Source organism: Tursiops truncatus, chromosome 3 (assembly GCF_011762595.2).
Source record: "Tursiops truncatus isolate mTurTru1 chromosome 3, mTurTru1.mat.Y, whole genome shotgun sequence".
Lineage (NCBI taxonomy): Eukaryota > Metazoa > Chordata > Mammalia > Artiodactyla > Delphinidae > Tursiops > Tursiops truncatus.
In genome coordinates this window covers 169,442,490-169,450,938 of record NC_047036.1, presented here as the reverse complement: position 1 = coordinate 169,450,938, position 8,449 = coordinate 169,442,490, and the positions used below count along the sequence as shown (strand labels likewise).

The window sequence follows — 8,449 nt, the reverse complement described above, 5'->3', positions numbered from 1 at the left end:
CTTTAGGATTCTGTATGTACAGTATCATGTCATCTGCAAACAGTGACAGCTTTACTTCTTTTCCGATTTGGATTCCTTTTATTTCCTTTTCTTCTCTGATTGCTGTGGCTAAAACTTCCAAAACTATGTTGAATAAGAGTGGTGAGAGTGGGCAACCTTGTCTTGTTCCTGATCTTAGTGGAAATACTTTCAGTTTTTCACCATTGAGGACGATGTTGGCTGTGAGTTTGTCATATATGGCCTTTATTATGTTGAGGAAAGTTCCCTCTATGCCTACTTTCTGCAGGGTTTTTATCATAAATGGGTGTTGAATTTTGTCGAAAGCTTTCTCTGCATCTATTGAGATGACCATAAGGTTTTTCTCCTTCAATTTGTTAATATGGTGTATCACATTGATTGATTTGCGTATATTGAAGAATCCTTGCATTCCTGGAATAAACACCACTTGATCATGGTGTATGATCCTTTTAATGTGCTGTTGGATTCTGTTTGCTAGTATTTTGTTGAGGATTTTTGCATCTATGTTCATCAGTGATATTGGCCTGTAGTTTTCTTTCTTTGTGACATCCTTGTCTGGTTTTGGTATCAGGGGGATGGTGGCCTCGTAGAATGAGTTTGGGAGTGTTCCTCCCTCTGCTATATTTCGGAAGAGTTTGAGAAGGAAAAAATATGGAACGCTTCACGAATTTGCGTGTCATCCTTGCACGGGGGCCATGCTAATCTTCTCTGTATCGTTCCAATTTTAGTATATGTGCTGCCGAGGCGAGCACTAGATTTTTTTTTTTTAATGGCAGAATCTGGGGACCTCCCTGGCTGTCCAGAGCGTGAGAGCTTCACGCTCACACTGCCTAGGGCCCGGGTTCAATCCCTGGTCGGGGAACTAAGATATCATAAGCTGCACGGCACAGCCAGAAAAAAAAAAAAAAAAAAGGCAGAATCTGGAGTAAGGAAGTGGGAGAGCTTCACGATGTGTATTTTCTGTTCCTGGACCTCAGAAACTCCAGTCATGGGTTCCCCAAAAGCTGAGCCCAAGACCAGGGCTGAGTGAGGGTGGTTATCCAGGAGCCCACCCAGGAAAGATCTCGAAGGACACACCCCAGAATGGTCACTGTCAAGGACAAATGACGGGCACTTATCCATCAGGTCATGGAGGGATATTGCCCCTCGCCTCCAGTTCCTCCAGAAGCACATAGGAGGCCTCAGTCTCGCTGGGAAGAGGCAGCTGCAGCTATGCTGAAATTACAGGGGCCACGGGGCCAAGACTCTGGCCCCCAAAGTGTCTGCTGTTGGGGGGGCATTTGCTGAGTGTCACCCACACTCTGGGACAGACAGGGTCCCTTCCCTCAGCCAGGTGAGGCTGGCAGGGAAAACAGAGGACAAACAAATCACCAGGACAGAGTCACGGGTGTTAGAGACGTGAAGGAGGCCCCTTGGGGTGGGGAGGGTCAGGGAGGTCGGCAGCGACAGATGAGTTTGGATTTTCTCCACAGGGCACTGGGGAGCCATAGATGGCTCTTGCACAGAGGAGGGATGTGATCTGATTTTTGTTCTTGAGTGTTCCCCTGACAAGGCTAAGTCCGCCAGCAGGCAGGGAGTCTGGGAAGGATGCACCAGGCAGCGGGCACAGCGTGCGTAAGGAGAAAGCCACGCTTGGGCATTTTAGCCCGTGGCCAGCTGGCTGGGCTGGTGTTTGCTTTCCAGAAGCAAGGCGGCAGGAAGAGGGCTGGTGAGCGGTGGAGTGTCCAGAGGGGTCAGTCTGAGTTCTCACCACCCTCCCCGATTGCTCTGGGGCCTCCAGGGATCTCACTTCCTGCTCTGGCCTCAGTCTCCCCGTCGGCCCAGGAGTGTTGGTGTAACCCTGACCCGCTGGGTTGTTTCACCCGGACATTGGCTCCTGGTGCCCTGGAGACCCCCAGACCTGAGCCTGAGCCCCTTGTCTGCAACCCTGGCCCTGCCGCCCACTGGCGTCCCCTCTCAGGCAACATCTTCATTATGGAGCCGAGTTGTTTAAATAAATGAATTAATATTGACGAACCATCAGTGACCTAATAAATGATTAGTTAAGGCACACATACATCACGCCGCGGGGATGCCGGGAGCCCTTAATTACTGCTTCGGAGGGACCTGCAGGGCCACGGCCACTGCCCTGCACCCCTTCCTGGCCCTGGGCCCCTCCCTGGTCACCCTGCTTCTCTCTGTGTCTCTGGGGCTGGGCAGGAAGGCAAACCTGGCCCGTCGCCCCATCCCTGCCCTCGCTCAGGTGTCCACGTGTCCTTGCAGCAGCCTCGACCCAGCCTCCCCGCCTGCCCCCAACGTCCCTTCCCTCCCAGCGGCCAGGAGGCCTGGTTCAAAGCATGACTCTTTCCTCATCCGCGTATCACTCTAATGCCTCCTGCGGCTCCCCAGTGCACTCCAGAAAAAGACCCCAGACCTCCCCATGGCCCACAGAACCTCCTGCATCCTGCTGTTCCCTCCGCCTGGAAGGCTGTCTCCCCTCTGGGCCCAGGCCACCCTGCTCACCTCAGCCTGCAGCCCCTCGGGGTGGATCTAGACGGATCTATGGGGTGGGGATGCTCCAAAGCCAGGCCTGGAGGCAGCAAGGGGGACGGACGCCCAGCATCTGGGGCATCGGCCCTCCTCTGGCACCCTTGTCCTGCTGCTGCCTCCGTTTCCCTAGCAGGATGTGAGGGGAGGTCCCTGCGGGAGGGGGTCAGATCTGAAGGACTGCTGGGTTCATTTCTTCTCTCCTCTCCCTCCACCCAGTGTCCGCTCACCACGGGCGCCTGGCCCTTCGGGGGCCCCAGGCTCAGGGACAGAGCCCAAAACAGATTCTCCCAGCCTGCGTAAAGCTGAGGGCTGAGCCAGGGGGAGGGATGGGGCCCTGCGTGTCTCCTCGCCACTGCCTGGAGACCCAGCCCTTTGGGGGTCTACAGTGGGGTAACATTGTCCAGAGAGGGCAGGGGGCCTGCCAAGGCCACACAGCCCAGTGGCCTCAGACCCTGCTCTAGGAGGGGCGGGGGCGTCCGTGGAGCTTCTCAAGTCTTCGCGGCCCTGAGCTCCTGGGCCAGCCTCTCCCGCCTCCCCCACAAGGCTCTTGATGGCCGGGGGCTCAGGGCTGGGGCACCCAGCAAGGCCATGGCCAGTGGCTTCTGGGAGGGGGTGAGACAGAGCTAAGAGGTGGGGAGACATGTGATTGCAGCAGAGCCCAGAGACAGAGATGGAGAGAGAGGGGTGGAGAGAGACAGAGAGATAGGGAGAGACAGAGGGTCACAGAGACAGAGAGACAGGGAGACAGAGGGACAGGGAGAGACAGAGGGATGTAGAGAGATGGAGGGCTATAAAAGGGCACACGGCGGGCCCCTGGGGGAGCCCTGTGCTGGGGTGTGCAGGGAAGACTCTGGGAGGACATGGGTGGATCCCTCCTCCCCAGCCCTCCCGTTGCCCAGCCCCCAGGCAGCCCCTCCCATGGTCCCCTCTGGGCCTTCACGGTGCATCTATTAAGCTCCTGTTGTGTGTAGGGCCCTTCTGGCTGGCTGGTCTGGGATCGCCTGTGGGCGTGCTCCCCTCCCGGGACCTCCCTCTACTCAGACCCCCCCTCCAATGGCCAGGCCCCTTCCCTGTGTGCCATCCCTGGTGAAGCTCTCAAGGTCACACTGTGTGGTTTGGGCCCAAACCTGGCTGGTCCCCACTTTTGTCTAAACTGCCTCCCTGGCTCTGGGCCTCAGTTTCCCCACATTCAGAACCTCAGAAATACACGATCAAGCCCCTTTCCTCAGAGATCACCCGAGGGTCAGGCAGAGATGGATCTGGGTTTAGAACTCATCTTCTGGGCTCTGCAATAAAGCCCCACCACCTCCCTGACCCTGTTTCCTCCTTTGTAGACCAGATGGGTCATATTTCCTGCCTCACAGGGCTGTTGAGGGGACGAAGGCGGTAGCTGGAGCATACAGTCTGCACTCAATAGATGTTGGGAATGATTGGATGATAGAGGTTTGCGGGATGATAAGGCTGGGAGGGTAAGCAAGAGGCGACATCCAGCCTAAGCCTTTTGGATTTAATTTACTGCTATTACCATTACTGCTAAGCACTATTGTTTAGCCAATCGACAAACGTTCACTGTCGGAGCATTTGGAAGTGGGCCTCAGGGAGCCTCCGGGGTGAGCGTGGGTGGACGTAGGAATCAGCTCTCGCTGCGTATCCTGGCAGGTGTGCTCACGTGAGGGCCGGCAGGGTCCCGCATGCGCACACAGTAGGTGGTCAAGGAAGTCCGCATGTGCTCTGGCGTGCCCCTCCCACCCACTCCCCAACCCACGGAGGAGTGTGTGAGCCAGGCGGGTCCTGCGCGCTGCCTGCGCGGCCCAGTCCACGTGCGTGGGCAGGCCTCGGGTGAGTGTAGCTTTCTCCCCAAGCTTCAGAAGTTGGTGGTGGAGGGGGCGCCCCAGCCCCGCACAGGCGCGGAGGCCCGTTAGTCCTCCCCACGCTGTCCTCCCCACTGGCCGCCTCCTCCGCCCACAGTGGGGGGTAAGTCTGCCTTCAGTCCTGCCCACCACGCTCAAGCACCAACCAGAGGCCTTTGCAGGTGCAGAACGGGGTAGGGTTGGTGGAAGGGCTTGTCCCCCAAACCGGTCCCTTCCCGACCCTTTCCAAGTGACCCGCCGGGGAGGCGCCCCAGGAATGAGCCGGGGGCTGCGCGTTCTGGCTCAGCCCCTCGGGCTTGCGAGAGCTCAGGCCTCGGTTTCTCCGTCTGTAAAATGCGATCATGGGCTCCCCCAACCCACACCAATTGTTGCAGTGATGCGAGAGGACGCGTGTAAAGCCTTCGCAGGACAGCGGGACAGCACAAGCCGCAGTTATTATTGATGGTAATAATACCAATTGATTATGTTTTTCTATATAGTGACTATTGGATTCACGCTCCCCGCACATGAGGCGCTCAATATATGTGGCTGGACAACGGCACACCCCTCTGTGCGCCCCAGTTTCCAAACATACAAGATGGGGGCACCGGTCATCCACCCCTTCGTCCCTCCCGGGAACACAGGGCCTCCTGCACCCGGGAAGCCCCCAGCGTCCGGGCCCGAGACCCAACCCCAGTGCCCTTCGGGGAGCCGTTTACAAGAAGCCTGCAGTCCCGGGGCGGCCCCCGCCAGGCTGCTGTTCCCAGCCCATATAATCTAATCGTGTTTCCAAGGTTGCGATCGATAACCCGAGGCCGCGCCAAAACGAGGCTCTTAAAGGGCCAGCGGCCCCGCCCGGCAGGCGGGGAGGGGGTCCCCAGCTGCCCCCCCGTACCTGCGGTACCTGCCGCAGGATGGGAAGGCCCTGGGTAAAGAAAGGCTTTTGCGTCAGCACAGCGCGTTGCGGGCCCCCACCCCCAGGCTGTGTGGTCCTGGGCCAGCAGCCTGACCTCTCTGAGCTGGAGGTGCATCCTCTGGAAAAGGGGGCCCAGGAGGCCCACTGCAAACCACATCTGCACCTCCCCGATGGGGAAAGTGAGGCTGAGGTATCTTCTGTGCTCTGCTGCGCCCCCAGCCACAGTGTCCCCACTCAGCCCCCCCCAAGATCCCCCGAGGCTCCCATGGCCCTGCCTCCCGTCCCCTCGGGCCAGGGCTACCTGTCTCAGGATCTATACAAACGCACTTAGCAATCAATGTCCTCACAGGCCAGGCTCATCGACCTGCCACCGGGCCCCCTGTGGCCCCAACCCCTCTGCCCTGCTCTGCGGAGCTGTGCCCCCCACAGCTGAGGAAGGGAGACAGCCAATTCCTCCTGGTGTGTTTGGGGACCTTCCCCTGCCCGGAAAGGGAAAAACCTAAAGGCCCCTGGGGGTAAACTCTTCAGAAGCAGTGATGGAAGAATAGTCTAGAAGCAGTGATGGTGGAATAGTTTAGCAGCGGTGACAGTGGAATCTTCTAGAAGTGGCGATGGGGAATATTCTAGAAGCAGTAATGGTGGCCTGCAGTAGCAGTAATGGAATATTCTAGAAGCAGTGATGGTGGAATAATCTAGAAGCGCTGACAGTGGAATCTTCCAGAAGCGGTGATGGCAGCCAGCTCAGGAGCTGGAATGTGGACTTGCCTGGCGTGCTGTGGACACAGCCCTGGTTTCCAGGGCCAGCTCTGACCAGTGCCCGGCCAGGCGGCCTTGTTGTCAGCCGTAAACTGGGCTGAGGAGCAGGTCACATGTCGTGAGTGCTCGGAAGAACAGGCCTGGACCTGACTTGGAGTCACTGTGTGCCCAGGGCTTGCTTGATCTCTGACCCTGCTGACCCTACCCCCAGGGACCCTCTCTCCCCCTCCACACCTTGCCACCCCCACCCTGGCTGAGGGACCCCTGTCCTAACCCTGCAGCATCCCCCCACCCCACGCTCCAGGCCTGACCCCACTTCCTTGTCACTGTCCAGGTCCAGGGTCGGGGCTGCCGGGGTGAGAGGAGACTGATGGAGCCCCTGACCCCATGGCCACCGTTGCCAAGGAGATGGCCCCTGGGGGCTGGGCGGGGGTGGCCAGGCCGGGGGTGACAGGGAAAGAGAGAGAGAGGAGAGGGAGGTAGGGATAGAGAGAGGGGATGGACAGACAGAGGGAAGGACAGAGGCACGGAGGGAGGGGCGCACATCAGAGCCTCCTGGGCAGCATGTCAGCTCTACCAACAGCTGCGGGGTGGCCCGGGAACCGGCATTCACCCTCCCTGTAGTCCACCTTTGATGCACCACTGATGGCCTTCTGTGTGCACACTGGGCTTGGACCACCCGGGGTCAGCCTGCCTCCATGGTGGCCTCTCATCCGTGCACGCCCAGGAGACCAGGCGAGGCATCCTAGAAGAGGGGCCAATGGCACAGGGCCCCACAGGATGAATAGGAGTTTGAGGGGTGGAGAGGGAACAGTAAGGAAGAGTGGTGTGAGTGGAGAGGAAGGGGTGGGAGGCTGGGGTATCAGGCAGGCTCCCTGATGGTGGCACTTCTCTGAGGCTGGTGGACTGTGGCTGGTTGTCAGAGCCGGGCATAGATTTCCCATAATCATGGGGACTGCTGGGCATGTCCTTCAGACAGTCGGGCCTCTGAGCTGTTTCTCAGGTAGGTGCCCATGGGGTGCTGGACATGAGGGGTGACTTCACAGAGCACAGGCCATCATGGGGGAGAGGCAACAGCCGACACCGAGACCTGAGCAACAAAGGAAAGAAATGGGGTGGGGGACCTTGTGGGGGCCAGTGCTGGCCAGAGGTGACGCCAAGCGGGGGACATGCCAGCAGAGTCCTGGGGAGGTCTGGGCCAAAAGCCACAGCAAAGGCCTAGATGTCAACTCGGCCAGAAGCTCCCTGTGCAGGAGCTGGGAGTTTGGAGCAGGTGACATGGAGCCTGTGGCCACCGATGGGAGGAGATTGAGGGTAGGCCATAGAGAGAGCAGGGAGGGAGCGGGATGGGCGTCAGGACCTCGGGGAGGACGAGGACGGCTTCACGGTAGTCAGGCAGCTGAATTGGTAGGAGGGGGTCCTGCTGGGACCAGGGTCTCCGAGGAGGGGGCCCAAGTGTGGGCTGTGGCTTTGAGTGAGCACAGGGGTGTACACAGATATACACATGAGCATGCCTGAGCACACGTTCATGTGCCCCATCACAGTGCACATGTGTGAGTGCCCCATCACAGTGCACATGTGCGAACACGCAATAAACATGCCAGAATATGTGGACACGTGTTTGCCAGGACATGCGGATATGCCAGGCAGCACGTGGAGACTTACACGTGTGACCATGCCGGAGGGCAGGCGAACAGATCAAGGCACAAAGGAAAGGTGGACGTCTGGGAATGGCCAGCACGTGTGCACACGCATGAAAAAACATAAACACGCCTCATGGGTGCCAACACAAATTGCGTGCATGTGCATGGACACGCCAGGGCACACGTACAGATGTGAACACAGCTGAGCACTCTATACCCAAACGAGCTGTTGCAGCCCGTGTGGGCACCCACGTCAACGTAGACACGCCAGCGTGCAAGCAGGACCGAGCGCGTGAGCACAGCTGAGAGCTGCGTACACGCGAGCACATTGTACTCGCACGTGCGAGGACCCGCCCGGGCACGCGTGGACTTACCTGCGCGAGTCGCAACGCCGCCAGCACTCAGAACCCACGGGCACAGGGCACGCTCGTGCGCAGATGGTGGCCGCTCACAGCAGGCGCCCCGCGGGTTTCTGGGCGGCGGGCGCCCCCTAGTGGAAAATGGCCGCGGCCCGGGCCCGGCTGCGCGTTTGTCCCGGGTAGCGCAGAGGAGGGTCCAGACCGGAAGACCCCAGACCCCAGCGCCACCGGGTCAGGCCGGGAGTCAGCGTGGGCGTAAAGTGGTCAGCTTAGGGTGAGAATGGGACGGGAAGGTTTGGAGAAGCAGGGCGGGAGGGGTCTGGACAGGGTCAGGACAGGGCAGCCGGGTCGGGCCCCCATTTCTTTTCTCACCATTGA

The 8,449-nt window shown here is 59.0% G+C and overlaps 1 non-coding gene across 1 annotated transcript; it reads right to left on the bottom strand.

Moving 5' to 3' along the window:
* Positions 1–663: 663 nt before the first annotated feature.
* LOC117312062 (U6 spliceosomal RNA) lies at positions 664–770 on the bottom strand. The gene has a single exon (XR_004526230.1). It is a non-coding gene; the product is annotated as a U6 spliceosomal RNA (small nuclear RNA).
* Between the last annotated feature and the right edge of the window lie 7,679 nt (positions 771–8,449).